The sequence below is a fragment of the Rana temporaria genome, chromosome 9 (genome assembly GCF_905171775.1).
Source record: "Rana temporaria chromosome 9, aRanTem1.1, whole genome shotgun sequence".
Classification (NCBI taxonomy): Eukaryota; Metazoa; Chordata; class Amphibia; order Anura; family Ranidae; genus Rana; species Rana temporaria.
Genome location: NC_053497.1, coordinates 44,770,949 through 44,784,174, shown reverse-complemented (window position 1 = coordinate 44,784,174; position 13,226 = coordinate 44,770,949). Strand labels below are relative to the sequence as shown.

At 42.8% G+C, this 13,226-nt stretch overlaps 1 protein-coding gene across 1 annotated transcript in view; it reads left to right on the top strand.

Moving 5' to 3' along the window:
* The first annotated feature begins 11,273 nt into the window (after positions 1–11,273).
* The window catches only part of LOC120913429 (F-box only protein 27-like), a 37,222-nt gene continuing 35,269 nt past the window's right edge, over positions 11,274–13,226 (top strand). The window contains exon 1 of the mRNA XM_040323346.1: positions 11,274–11,365. The gene's annotated coding sequence lies outside the window, so the exon portion shown is untranslated. The remainder of the gene's footprint in view (positions 11,366–13,226) is intronic.

Sequence of the window (13,226 nt, the reverse complement as noted above, 5' to 3'; positions counted from 1 at the left end):
GTAAAAAAAATAATTTTTCTTTGTTTCCGTTATAAAATTTAGCAAATTAGTATTTTTTCTTCATAAATTTAGGCCAAAATTTATACTGCTACATATCTTTGGTATGTTTACAAATTGTATGGTAAGTACAAATTGGTGGATATTATTTGGTCTTTGTGAAAGTTATAGCATCCACAAGCTATGGTGCCAATATCTGAAAATTGATCACACCTGAAGTACTGACGGCCTCTCTCATTTCTTGAGACCCTAACATGCCAGAAAAGTACAAATACCCCCAAATGACCCCTTTTTGGAAATAAGACATTCCAAGGTATTTAGAAAGAGGCATTGTGAGTTTTTTGAAGTTGTCATTTTTCTCCACAGTTCTTTGCAAAATCAAGATTTTTATTTTTATTTTTTTCCACAACATTTTCATATTAGTAGTTTTTTTCTCACACACAGCATATGCATACCACAAAACACAATCTGCTATTCCTCCTGAGTATGGCAATACTACATGTGTGACATTCTGACATTTCTCTCCTACATGTAAAAATCATCATTTATTTGCTAGAAAATTACATAGAACCCCAAAACATTATATTGAGGGAAGATGATTGACGGCCGGCTATGGCACGTCACGCTTCCCGAAAATAGCCGAAGTAGGTCTCGGCTCTTCACGGCGCCTGCGCAGTCAGCTCCTAGTCTGTGCGCAGGCGCCGTATAGCGTTGTGAAGAGCTGAGACCTACTCCGGCTATTTTCGGGAAGCGTGACGCGCCATAGCTGGCCGTCAATCATCTTCCCTCTGCATAGGAACGCCCATTCCCCGCGGGGAGTCTGAAACTTCACTACGGGATTAAACTGTGAGTACGGCGTAAAAAAATAAAATAAAGGCATACTGTAGCTCACGCTAGTATGCTGGATTTAATGGTAGAAACTTGTTTTTTATAAAATAAAAACATATCATTGCCTACGCGGTCATTATATTAAAAATTTCAATACTTTCTTTATATGAAACTGTAACCTGAGAATGTGTAATGACGCGTACACACGATCGGATTTTCCATAGGAAAAACCTTGAATGGTTTTCCCAACGAAATTCCGCTCAAGCTTGGCTTGCATACACACGGTCGCACAAAAGTTCTCTGAACTTTCGGCCGTCAAGAACGCGGTGACGTACAACAGTTCAATGCTTCTGAGCATGCGTTGAATTGTTTCCGAGCATGCGTTGGAATTTTGTACGTCAAAATTGCTACAGACAATTGGATTTTCCGATAGGAATTTTTTCCGTCTGAAAAATTGAGAACCAGCTCTCAATTTTTTGTTGCCAAAAATTCCGACAGCAAAAGTCTGAAGGAGCATACACACGGTCGGAATTTCCATTCAAAAGTTCACATTGTACTTTTGCTGTCGGAATTTCCGATTGTGTGTACGGGGCATAAGACATTTAATATGTTAAAGGGTAAGTTCACCTTTGAAATGTTGAGCTAACTCCAAATATCCTGGCTACCCCTCTGGACCTTGCTGCACATAGTACCACCCCTATAGACATGTGCACTGCCGAAAAATGTGTTATTTTTTTTTTTCATCATTTATTTTTTGGGTTATTCGTTATAATCGAAATTCGTTATTTCTTATAAATTTGCAAAAATTCAAATGCGTTATGTTCCATTCGTTAAGATGCGGTATTCGTTATTTGGATAATTTGTGAAAATCCAAAATAAGAACTAACAATTAAATTATAGGTATTGGAATTTCCTTTCAAATTTGGCTGTTCGTCAACGTAACGAATACGAATTTTCCTGAAATAACAAATGCTGCTTCTAAATGAATAGAACATAACAAATTAATAATAATTTCTAATTTAAAAAAAATATTATTTGTTTAGATGCGGCATTCGTTAATTCGGATAATTCGTAACTTCCGATAAATTCATATTAGTTACGTTCACAAACAGCCAAATTTGAAAGGAAATTCCAATACCTATAATTTAATAGTTAGTAATAGTTATTAGTTGGTTATTATTTTGAATTTTCTGGTTTTCGTTCTTATGTTCGAATTTCAGATTTTATTTTTTTCGAATTTTCTGAAAAGCTTTTTTTTTTTTTTTTTTATTTGAATATTTCCAAATTGATTACCCCACCAGCAGCTGGTTCTTCTTACTGCTGTTGGTCTTGTGCCACCACTTTGGATATGGGAGCAACTGACTTCCCGAGAGAATCACAGCCGGCTCCCCACTGCACATGCATGGGATTGCATGACGCTGCGGGACCGGTGCTGCGCCTCCTGGGACATGTGACATATCCCAGAAGGCTGCTGGTGGGGTGTGCCTAAGTGCATGTCATTCTTGCTTAGGCAGGAATTGAGAACGTGGTATTCAGTGTTTATTTTTTATTGCAATTTTTTTTTCTTTTTTTAATCAGCCCTGTTGGGGGTCTTTGGTGAGATATCAGGGGTCTTAACAGACCTCTGACATCTCCCCTTTAAGACAGAGAAATGGACTAAGGACACAGATTCCCCAGTCCCTTTCTCTGCAGCCTCAGCTAAAATGAATGGAGAGAAGCTCCTATCCATTCATAAACTGAGGCATCATAATCACAGGTTACGATGCTCAGTTATGTAAATGGACAGATTCAGTGTTCACTGACTCTGTTCATTCGGAAAATGACATCCTGAGGGGGGAGAGCGGCACGGAGGGGGGAGAAGACGGTACGGAGGGGAGAAGGCAGCACGGAGCAAGAAGGCAGCACGGGGGGAGAAGGCAGCACGGAGCAAGAAGGCAGCACGGGGGGGGGGGGGGGGGAGTCAGCACGGAGAAAACACTTGCAACTCCCCTGCCACACCAATCACCCTGACTGTCCAGGTATCGGGTGAAGCATTTCCCCGGAGTACAAGTACTCAGGGAAATGCTCGTTATCGGTACCGATACTAGTATTGGGACATCCCTACCCATGACCGATTGTTTTAATTAACAGCCAGTCAGGACACCAGTTGTTGAGAGGATGTTGGTCGCACTGTGTACTTACAATGCTGATCAACAAACAGTGCAGATCACAGGCCAAATCTAAAGACCCAATCAGAGTGGCTCTGTGCCTTGTTATCGATGTGAACAAATCACAGTAGTAGACAATGGCTGTGATCAGTAACCAGCCCTCTCCTGACCAGACGTACACCTTGAGCCATATTTGTTTTATTATTTCTTCCTTGTACCAGCAATACGGCTCATTTTGTGGTGTTTTCTGGGTCACCTTTTCAATGTGTATATACTGTTTGTAGTTATACAGTAGCTATGTAGTAGATGTTGAGAGATGAATACCACTAAATATTTTATGACAAATTTAATAAAATAAAGTATTTTTCCACACAAAATCAAGTGTGCTCCTGATTTGTTTTGGTTAAAAGTCCTTTGCCAATGTTATGTCACAAAAAAGCCTCTGTGAGAAGCCTTCGGTCAAAATTGTAATTTCTATACTGTATGCTGATGTCATTCAGCAGAATGGGAAGTTCATCCCAACTGCCCTTGAAGTGCCATGGGGGCAACTTTCCCAGCTACCCATCTGAAACTACACATACATGACTTGAATTTCAGCCAATTATTGTCGGACAACATTTTTATCCATGGGCAGCCCTGCCGACACCACCTGGCTCAGTAAACATCAATTGAGAGATTAAGGGCCCTTTCACACGCACGGACAAACGGTCCGTTTATTACAAGTCCATTTACGGACTTGTAATGTATCCCTATGGGATTGCAGACATTAGCGGATGATGCATCCGCGTCCGCAAAGATCCGCTTTTGCGGACGGAAGAAAACCCTATTTTTCTTCCGTCCGGCGGAACGGATCGGATGAATACGGACACACGGTCCGTATTCATCCGATTCCCCATAGGGGAGAGCGGAGGAGAGACAGGGCGGTCTCTGCACTGTGTGCGGGGACCGCTCTATCCGCCGACAGCTCAGCGGGGATTAACGGAGGAATCCCCGCTGAGCCAAACGGGCTAACGGAGCAGATCAATACGGATCTGCTCCGTGTGAAAGAGCCCTAAAGGAGCCAGGTAAGAAAAAGTTGGCTGAACCGTTTTAGATAAGAGTGGAGAGGGAATAGAACCCACGTCAGGGTTTTTTTTTTTTTTGATCCCAGCATTATTACTAATTAAATACAATAACGATTATACAAAGTTCATTATGTATTTATTAAAAATATATATTACTTCCTCAACATATTCTCCCTCCTGTTGTGGCCATTGCCATCATGATTGTGGGCATGTGAAGCCCAATCGATATCTCTTCCTGGTTTGCTTTGGAGAGGTGCATGCTGGGTAACCAGCATGCACCTCTCGATCTTGCAGATGTGCGATTCACCGGTGGCCGTAGCCCCGATTGTTTCTAAAGGCGAGGGAGGGAGTGACCTAGGAGCTCCGTGGACCAGGAAGTGGCAGATTACATAGCAACAGGACGATTCTGGCAAGTAAAACTTTTTTTTTTTGGTCCAAAAAATTTTTTTATACGTTTTTCAAGAGTCTGATAATGCAAAAAAATTTATAAATCTCAGAGTTGAATCTCCTTAAAGCCAAGTTCCACCCTATTTTTTAACCTGGTGACCATTCTGGTTATGGGACAGGAAGCAAAAGAAAACCTCCCCAATAGGACACAAATGGCAAAAAAAAAAATTAAAGGGCTTTTAATGCTTCCTTAATCCATATTGGAAAAAAATATGGTATTTGTTGTACCTTAAATGCATATCACTGAAATATCTTCTGGGAAATGTAAATACATTTTTCTACAAAAAATAAATAAAAAATGCATACCTCTGATGCGTTTGGGTTGAAGTCCTTCTCCCAGCGCTCGGAAGGGAAGAGAGGAGAGTGGCGGCCGGATTAACATAGCGCAGGTAACATCACTAGCGGCTGTCATTTCAATTGCCGTGTGTTTCCCACACTCGCTGTCAAACACAGCCCCGCCCCCTGGTCCAGGGACTTTGATAGACAGATCACCCATCCAATCACGAGTGGCATGTATCAAAGTTCCCCCGGCCAGGGGGCAGGGCTGTAAGTGACGCGGACTGGCGGGAACATACGGCAATTGAAATGAAAGCTGTGATGTTTCCTCTGCGCTCTCATCATCCACCCGGTAATACACTTTCTCTCCTCTGTTCCGTTGCATGAAGAGCACAGGCAGCATGATGGACACATCCACTTCCTCTCCTCTGTTCTGTTGCATGAAGGGCACAGGCGGCACGATGGACACATGCAGCGTGATGGGCACAGGTAGGCAGCATGAAGGGCAGCATTATTGACATGGGCAGGCTGCATTGGTGGGCACAGGTGAGGTTGCATTGATGGGCACAGATAAAGTTGTTAATATTTATTTTTAGAACTTAATTCTGCATAAAACATTTAAGTGTCATTTCATGAGATCATTTATGAGGGCATGTTTAGGGTCTGGGTATGGTAGGGCAACTGGTGGCGAGTAATCCATGAGGCTTGGCTAGTAGCTCAGGAATTTTGTATACATTTTTAATTTATATATGTATGAAAAGTGAGGTATGGAATAATAAAAATATTCAGTGGCCGCCACCTGTGAAACCATTCCAAAAGTGAGTACACCCCCTCACATTTTGTGACTCCAGTCATTTTTTTCCATCTATTAAATCCTCTGCCCTTGTTGTTTTAACTTTGGATAGTAAAACATTTTTTTCTGCCAATACCTTATACAGCCCACTTACTGTTTCTTGTCTGGTCATTAGCCTAGGCTTATGACATCATGCAAAGCTCTCTCTCACTCATGAGTTTTTGCCAGAAAGGGAGGTGGGGGATGAGTCATAAGAGGGCAAATGACAGATGCAGAGCTGGAGGTGTGTGTGTCTGTGTAAATCCAGGATGTGAACAGACAGCAGCTTCAGCTGCCCCCAGTTAAAATGGTTTCAGCCAGACTCAGTGGATGGAGATTTCTGCAGCATATTTGGCAAGTACAGAATCACAGTATACATAAAATAATATGCAAAGTGGTTGGAGGGAAGCTCAAGATGTTTTTATTACAAAATATGTGAGCAGACTGCAGTTCCTCTTTCACTTTAAATTAGGGCCGAAACAACTAATCGATTAATCGACAGCTAATCGATTATGAAATTAATTGATTACAATTTTCATAATCGATTAATCGGCCAGTAACATAATAGGGTTAAAAAAAAAAAAAATTAGCCCTTTATAGTACAAAGAAGCAAATCGCTACTGTAAATATTACTAAAAAATTAACCCCTTACAGTAGCAATTATTTGCTCTTATTTGTACTTATTTTTGTTTTTTTAACCCCATCATGTTACTAAACATCTCAGGCCTGGGGTCACACCTCTGTGTTTTTTGGTGCTTTTTGCAGAAACACACTACAGTTCATTTACATGTTTTCCTATGGGACACGTTCACATCCATGATTTTTTTTTTCAGCTGCTGCGTATTTGGAAAGGGCAAGGACTTAACGCAAAATGGTGCGATTTTTTTTTTTTTTTCCGGTTCAATATACTTCAATGGAGAAGCTGCAGAAAAGCATGTAATGTGTTTTTGCTGCAATTTGTGTTTTGTAATCTGCCCAAAAACGAATTGGCCCAAAAAATATGCAATTTTTTTTTTTAAGGCTATTATCCGATTAATCGGCCAACTAATCAATTATGAAAATAATCGTTAGTTGTAGCCCTACTTTAAATACCACCCCAGAGAACTATAACCAAGGGATGCAGAATGCAGGATTTTATCCATTACCAAAGCTGCTGCATTTCTCTATCTTTGGGCAAGTTTCCTACATGGAAAAACAACAAGTATACACTGGATCACCTCTGTGTGACACGCTAACTAGGTTGTTCTTGTGACCAACACTCAGTGCCGATCCTGACCTCCCTGGGGCTCGAAGCAAAATGACATGGCACATTAAAAATGAGAAGCAGGGGGCGCTGACGACAGTGACATGTCACATTAAAGAAAGTTGAGAAGTGGGGGGAGGGGGTGTTGTGCTGTCGGAAATGACATCTTACATTAAATTGAGAAGCAAGAGGTGCTGACTTCTTGCCTCTTCTCCCATGCAGTCAGCAAGTTGAGAAGCAGGGTGAGGGGGCGAAAATGACTTCTAACTAGGCGGGGCCTCTAGTTATTTGAGGGACCCTTTGCAGCTTTTGCGGGGCCCTAAGCGGCTTGCATAGCAAACCTATAGGGCGGATCGGCCATGCCAACCATTGTGCTACTGAGTCCATATGTGTAATCAACTGCTGTGCTGAGCATACTCTCCTTTTACTGTATAATGACTTAAGTTGGATTATTTAAATCTAGTTAATAACACATTTACATTAAATAAAAAATTGGTCTCACATAAAAAGATCTTCAATACAATGAACAACCAATTATTATGCCCACAAACATGAACCTTGAAACATCTATTCTTGGACTGTCTATATACACAACCTGAAAGAAAACCAAATGACGCAAAATAATTTAAACAAATATTCAGAGTACATATGAAATTTACTTACGTCTTCTGAGAACTCTTCTAATTCTCTCCATCTGGTCCGGCTCTCTGATTTTCAAATCAGACCATCGCTTCCGCAGCTGCTCCCTGGACCTCTGCACCCCGAATTTTGCATGGAGAGTCCTCCGCACCTTCTCCATTATCTGGGCCTTGAGTTTATTGGGGTTCTTGTAAGGCCCTTTTTTGCCGTCGTAGTCCTCCTTTTTAAGAACAGCCACCATCTCTACCATCTCTTCGAAGCTCATGTTGGTGGTTTTGTACCTCCTGCTCCTCCTGGTGTGTGCCTGGCCTCTCTCCTGCCTGGTTGCAGCTTGCTGTCTTCCCTCCATCATTTCTTCTGACTCTTGCATTGAACGATGGAAAAGGGGCGTGTCAATCACTAGAACGATCGTCATGGGCGTGGCAACGTGCGGAGCTTCTCACATGCGCAGTGTATAAAGGGATATTGCCTGAATGAGAACGTCGTTCACAGTCGGTAGAAAACGTCGGAAAAACGATTGTGCAGTACGACGATACGAAACTTGATTTTTGGACTTATGATCAGTGGATGAGTTTGTGGGTTTGATATGGGGAGAAAGCTAAGGCTTGACTGACAGTTTTTTTTGCTAAATTTTGACTTGCAGAAATAATGGAGGCCTTCAGAGAACAGGAGTTCTTCACAGAATTTGTTCAAAGGGGGCCCCGGATGGCAACCCCCCTTTTTTCTAGAATTTTACTTTCCCAAAAAAATAATTTATTGAGCCAAGATCTGGCATTGTAATGGCCCCCCCCCACCCCTAAAATAATCGACATATTGTTGCCACATAGCACGTGCACTTTGGTGGGCCAAACCTGTATGGACAGTCTCACGGGCCACCACCACTGGAACATCAGTGGCCTCATCAGGCACAAGTGTCATGTAGTTTGTTGAGGGTCTCTTTAGGAAATTGTGCAATATGCAGGAGCAAAGTATGACATGGTTCTGATTCTACTTAAGAAACCTACAGTCTATGGGCCAGATTCACAAAGAGATACGACGGTGTATCTCCTGATACACCATCGTATCTCTGACTTACACTGGTCCTATCTATGCGTCTGATTCATAGAATCAGTTACGCATAGATATGGCTAAGATCCGACAGTGTTACACTGTGTTACACTGTCGGATCTTATTTTCAATTTGAAAATGGCGCCGGGGGCGTTCCCGCTGATTTACGTTGAATAATATGTAAATCAGCGAGATACGCGAATTCACGAACATACGCGGACCCGACGCAGTGTTCTTACGAAGTTTCCGTAGCGGCTTTCCCGGCGTATACTTACCCCTGCTTCTATGAGGCGCAGCCAATGTTAAGTATAGCCGTCGTTCCCGCGTCGCTTTTAAAAAATTTTACGTCGTTTGCGTACGCCGATTCAGAAACCCGCGCGTCGCTAGTTACGCTCACGTCGAAACCACTGACGTCCTAGTGAAATTCCGCAGACGGCGCATGCTCATTTAAATCGGCGCGGGAACGCGCCTGATTTAAATAGTACACTCCCCCTAGCCGCGGAATTTGAATTCTGCTGGGGGATTTACGATCCGCCGCCGCAAGTTTGGAGGTAAGTGGTTTGTGAATTACCCACTTGCCTCGCAAACTTGCGGGAGCGGATCTTAAATCAGGTAGATCGAGTGGATCTAAAGATCCGCTGATCTACGTAAATCTGGCCCCTTATCTTGTTTGCAACGTCTGTATACTGCTATTCAAAGTATATAGGGCCAAACGGTCTTGTCAGGGCCGATCCTCGCTATAGGTTCACTATGCAAGCTGCAAAGGGCCCCCCAAATTACTAGAGGCCCTGCCTGGTGAGAAGTAGTTTTCTTTCGCCCCCTCACCCCGCTTCTAAACTCACTGGCTGAGTCATTTCCGACAGCAGAACACCCCCTCCCCCCGCTTCTCAACTTTCTTTAATGTGACATGTCATTGTCGTCAGCGCCCCCCCGATTCTCATTTTTAAAGTGCCATGTCATTTTGCTTAGGGCCCCAGGGAGGTCAGGATCGGCACTGGGTCTTGTAATGACCTGGGGGGAGTGGTGGCAGGGAAACTCATGCTATTTTTTTCAATGATTTTTATCCATATTGCAGGGACCAAACATTACATTAAAGCCGCAAGCAGTATTAAATTACTTTTTTCTGAGGGTAATCTCATGTTGTGCAGGGACATTTCTAAACACGTGCCACTACTATAGACACCCAGCAGGTACCATATTTAAAGGAATTTTTTTCTTCCCCTTTAAGCATCATTAAAATCGCTGCTCAAGAAAAAACTACAGTTTTTAAAACTTTTTTTTCCATTGATACATGTTCCCTGGGGCAAGACCCGGGTTCTCAAAGACGTTTTCCATCAATAACTTGCATATTGGGCTTTAAAATGAGCACTTTTGAATTCGAACGTTCGAGTCCCATAGACTTCAATGGGGTTCTAAATGTTCGTGCGAAACCGCGGTCTGTTCGAACGTTCTGGTGCGAACCGAACCCGGGTATGTTCGGCTCATCCCTAGTGCCAAGCTTGTAGCATCATACTCATAAAGACCTGAGGCTGTAATTGGGGCCAAAGGCATAGCTCCCAACTTTCCCTGATCTGGATCAATGTCCCTCTTTCCCCCTCGATTGTCCCTCGTTTTTGTCTGATCCATAGAGTTGTATATAAAATGCACTTTTTATTTTTCAAAAAGTGTTTCCCAGTGCTAAACCTTTCATCCAAATTCTAAATTGCTGTAAATTTTAAAAGCCAATATAAAGGAATAGTAATGGTAAAAAAAGCACTTGTGGTTTTAATTAACCTTTCTTTTTTGTTAATTCTACTTTAAGAGGGTGTGGCAGGAGGCGTGTCCTATGCCTACCTATGTTTGCTAGTAGGCGTCCCTCTATCCCTTCTCAGAATGTTGGGAGGTATGCCAAAGGTGCTTCAACAAAGTATTGAGAAAAGACTGTGAATATTTATGTATGTGGGATATTGTTTTTGTAGAATTGTATTGTTTGAAGAATTTTGAGTAAAATAATGATTTTAGAATAAGGCTGTAACACAACAAAATGTGGAAGAAGTGAAGCGCTGTGAATACTTCCCCTATGCTCTGTATTGTGCCCAATATACGGGATAGAGTTGTGTTTGTTATTGTTGCACATTTATATATAGGAATAGGAAAGTGAAGTAGCTGTGAATAGGTTGGAGGAGAAATATATTGCAACACCCACCAATTTATTCTCTGAGGCCTCTGCTTTAAAAATAAAAATATATATAATAATGTTTGGGGGGTTCTAAATAATTTCTAGAAAAAAAAAAAAGATTTTCACATGTTAATAAAAAGTGGCCTGGTCTTCAAGTGGTTAAGTCACGCCTACTCAGCGTCTAAGTTACGCCTACTCTATGCTTCGCTCTGTACCGAAGTTACGCCCTTTCAAAGGTAACACACGCCTACGTCACGCCCACTCCAATCCCAACTTGGAATCTAATTTACGCCCACTCAAGGCTAAGGTACGGGCCGCTCCTCTAATAATAGGGATGAGAGGGAGGGCGGGGTTAGAGATTCCAGGATGAGCGTGCTGTCCGGATAACAAAGTTTCCCGTATTCCTGCCTCAGTAAATGGAGCGCAGCCAGCACGTCATGTGATTGGTCAAAGGATAGCACAATTGTGTTCGCCACATTCCATTAGCCCCGCCTCCCCTAATAGTGGGCTGTCAGTCCAGGGATGACATTTTCCGTTATAGTCGGTTGTGCACTTCTCCGGCTTCCTGATTGGGTAATAGCTCCGGGGGCGGGCCAGATGACAGCGATGGAGTTACTGGGGTGGGCGGAGTTAGCATAGAACAGCTGATGTTTATACAAGGTGGGTCGAGATCCGAGCTGAATCCTGGTGAGTGGGGGCGGTGTGTACATTCAGGACGAGGTGATTGTTATGATTATTATGGGATGTGACATGCACTGTACTGTGCAGAGTCTGGATTGCTGTATCAGCCAGTGCTGACTCTGTGTCCCCCTCTACAGGGTGTAGAAAATCCCCCCTCTGGGGACACATCAGCTTTGTATGGCCAGAAGTTGGTGACCATGTATGATGGGACATGTTCCAGGACTTCTCTTTTCATATATTAGCAGCCACGCTTATCTCTGGAAAGAGCAGCTGATTGGCTGGCTCCACCTCAGTGACATTCACCCAAATTCCATAACCAGGAAATTATGGGCAGTCAGGAGGCGATCACATGACCCGCTGTGCCCAGGGGAGGGGGAAGAGTGATGTCATTAAAGTAGAAACAATTATATATTTTTTCCATTTTTGGATAGAGTGAGAAAGATTTATAATCATTATTATTATATACACACACACACATTTTATTTTTTTTCTTTAGCCATAGGTGTCTCATTGGGAAGATTTCCCTTCACTTCCTGTCCCATAGCCAAAACAGGGGGTGAGGGGAAAATCCCTTGGAAGTGTGGGAATGCCCGCTTGTCACCTGAACTAGTGTCCCCATTGGAAGATTTCCCTTCTATTCCTGCAATGGTGACAACCCAAAATGTGGGATTTGTTTTCCACCCTCAGTGATAATGGTAACTCAGACAAATGCAGAAGGTGACTTTCCGGGGCCCAGACAGCAATAAAAACCTGACAAGGGTTCTAACCCTTCTCTATTCTATCCAAAGCTATAAAAAAAAAAAAGTTTGCCTTTTAGTTATACTTTCACCCCCTTCCTGCCCAGGCCAGTTTTGAGCTTTAAGCGCTGTCACAATTTGAATGACAATTGCGCGGTCATGCAATGCTGGTATTTAATCCCCACTGGGTTTTTATATTTTTTGCTAAACAAAAACAAAAAGACTGAAGAGTTTTTTGGGAATTTTTTTCTTTTTTTTTGTAAATAAGTAATTTTTTTCCTTTTACTGATGTGCAGCATTGAATATGTGGCACTGATGGGGAGCATTGAATAGGTGGCACTGATGGGGAGCACCAATGGGCACTGATGGGGAGGCACTCCTATGCTTCACTGATGGGCACAGACAGGCATCACTTGCTGGGCACTGTTGGGTTTGCACTGTAATCGGGGCACCGATTACCTGCACAATCTCTGCTGCAAAGAGATGCTGCCGATCGGCTCCCCTCACCTCACACTCTGTCAGTGGGGGCGAGGAGAGCCGATAAATGGCACTTCCGCATTTTCATGTGATGGGCTTTGATTGGACACAGCCGATCACATGGGTAAAGAACCACCTCGTCATCTCTTTACCGAGATACAGCACGCGCCTGCGATCGCCACTGTATGCAGTGGCGCAAGAGCAGTGACACTGGGGCAGCGCCCCAGAACGTAATTTCCCTATACGGCAGGTGGGAGGAGATGTAGGCTCTAAATATACATTTATTTGCTCCCTTTTTGTATGCTAAATATACAATTAAAGGGTCACTAATGGAACATTTTTTTTAGCTAAATAGCTTCCTTTACCTTACTGCAGTCCTGGTTTCATGTCCTCATTGTTCGTTTTTGCTCTGATGTTGCTGTAATCCTTCTCTGTTCTGAACAGTCTGTTTCTTGATGAAAAAAGTAATGGGAGCTTTCTCTCTGTGGTCACTAATCAAGGGGGTGTGATTACTGTGTGTCTTAAACCCCTCAGCACCAATCAGTTTCGTTTTCCAAATCATCACTGCCCTGTATTGGCTCTTTGTCTCTGTTCATCACAGAAGCAGGAAACCGCATGCAAAAACGAAACTGAAACTGCAGGTACATTATATG